A 2,500-nucleotide genomic window follows, 5' to 3' on the forward strand; every position below is an offset into this window, starting at 1 on the left:
AAAGTTTTGAGTTCGGAGGGTTTTGCACATGGCCAATGTTGGCGGTGCACCGCGGCATAGCTAGAAGGCTTGGTGGGAGTTTTGTGAAAAAATGAAATTCGTGGTTTTTGAGATGTGAGGGTTGGAAAGGCCTCCAAATGTCCCCAAATGAGTACTGTAAAAGTGTTGGTGCACAAAAGTTTTGAATTGGATGCATTTTGCACTTGGCCAAGTTGGTCGGTGCACCGCGACTAGATAGCTTGGTGCCAAAATTTGTCAAATTTAAGACCTTGGCCAAACTGAATGAAATTTTGTGGGGAGGTTCCTGATATTGTTTAGTGGTGGACTGGAAAAAATGAGGTCGAAATTCGAAGTCTACATGTGCTTTTCTATTTTTCCCGATTTTACACATACCCGGTAAGTAAAAAAAATAAAAAAAATAGTTCCCCTTCGAGAAAAATTATGAAATTTGGTGAGCAAGGAGATACCATTATTCTACGAATTACTGCAAAAAATCGCATCAAAATTCGAAGTGTAGCCCGAGATATGGACTTATGTCTGCTCAAAAAAAGTGTATCTACTTGTACAATTTTGCCTTTTGCATATTAACCTCTTATAGGGGGGAGTGCTCCTTGAGCCGGCCAGCTCCACACTGGCAGGTTTTAAAGGGAGCTTGATGAGGCCTCCCCCTCACGTGGTGCGTGCGTTAGCATGTTTATCATGGCACAACTAGCCTCTTCATAGTTGTTGAGCTTTATTAATACCAACACACGGTCGTCACTGATCGTTGGTTAGCTCGGCAGCTAGTCCCTCGGATATTGTGGAAAGTTATTTTCATGCCTAGCGATGCTTGACCATGCGTCACTTGATGTTTCCATTTGCTTGCTTGCCCATGGTAGGTGGGGGGTGGACCGTCTTGTGGTGTGGTGTCTTGCGAACGTGAGGGTGTGTGAGTTGTAATCGAGATGCACTTGCTGGCTGGCTCCATGCCTTGCGTATCGAACGGTCAAGCATGCATCTCTTCCATTTTCACCCGTTGCCTTGGGTGATATTGGTTGATCAGTCCCTGTGTTGCCTACCCACTAGACGGTACTTCTGTGGTTGCTTCGAATTCTATCTTTCCATCACGAAGAGGTGTTGGAGGATCCTAATGTCACGCACGTGTTCCATCTAGTGAAACATCTCAGTGATGCACGTGTTGTGGCTAGTTCTTTTGGATGCGGTGCATTATATGAACTCGGGTTTACTTTAGCGACCCAGTTAACATAATTCGGTTGTGTCCCTTGATTGAGACGTTGTCCTTGAACTTGTTGTGAGCAATATCGTTCTTCCACAACCCGTCGTCTTGAGTGCGATGGAAGGCAAATAAGATGTGCTTTGGCATGTCATGCACGTACTCGATTGCGGGAAGTGTGAGAAAGTGTTGTTGACAACCCGTGGGAAATGGAATGTGGCAAATCGTGATGAGCTCTTCGTGGATCTGCGAAGAAGACGACCTTTGGGCCTGTTGGAAACGAGGGAGGCGATGTTGAACTGCGAAGAAGATGGACTTTTGGGTTGTTTGAATCAATGGGAGGCCACGCGAGAACTCCGAATACTATGGACTCTTGGGTTGTTGGAAGCAACGGGAGGCCCCGCTAGAACTCCGAATACTACGGACTCTTGGGTTGTTGGAAGCAAGGGGAGGCCCCGCTAGAACTCCGAATACTATGGACTCTTGGGTTGTTGGAAGCAAGGGGAGGTCCCGCTAGAACTCCGAATACTACGGACTCTTGGGTTGTTGGAAGCAAGGGGAGGCCCCGCTAGAACTCCGAATACTATGGACTCTTGGGTTGTTGGAAGCAAGGGGAGGCCCCGCTAGAACTCCGAATACTATGGACTCTTGGGTTGTTGGCAACGACAACTTGGGGGGATGACACTGGAAAAGAGTGAACTAGGCCAAACTGCGAACAAGGCAACTTGGGGGATGACACTGGAAAAGAGTGAACTAGGCCAAACTGCGAACAAGGCAACTTGGGGGATGATGCTGGAAAAGAGTGAACTAGACCGAACTGCGAACAAGGCAACTTGGGGGGATGACGCTGGAAAAGAGTGAACTAGGCCGAACTGCGAACAAGACAACTTGGGGGATGATGCTGGAAAAGAGTGAACTAGGCCGAACTGCGCCCAAGGCAACTTGGGGGATGACGCTGGAAAAGAGTGAACTTGGCCAAACTGCGAGGAGGGCAACTTAGAGGAAAGTTGGAAACGAGGGAGACTTAGCCGAACTGCGAAGAAGGCAGGTTTTTGGGAAGTTGGAATCGACTGAAGCGAATACTGAACTCCAAATACGACCGACCTTTTGGTTGTTGGCTTCCTGGGAAGCGATGTGAAACTCCGAATACTATGGACTCTTGGGTTGTTGGAAGCAACGGGAGGCCCCGCTAGAACTCCGAATACTACGGACTCTTGGGTTGTTGGAAGCAAGGGGAGGCCCCGCTAGAACTCCGAATACTATGGACTCTTGGGTTGTTGGAAGCAA

Source organism: Vigna unguiculata, unplaced genomic scaffold, assembly GCF_004118075.2.
Source record: "Vigna unguiculata cultivar IT97K-499-35 unplaced genomic scaffold, ASM411807v1 contig_697, whole genome shotgun sequence".
Classification (NCBI taxonomy): domain Eukaryota; kingdom Viridiplantae; phylum Streptophyta; class Magnoliopsida; order Fabales; family Fabaceae; genus Vigna; species Vigna unguiculata.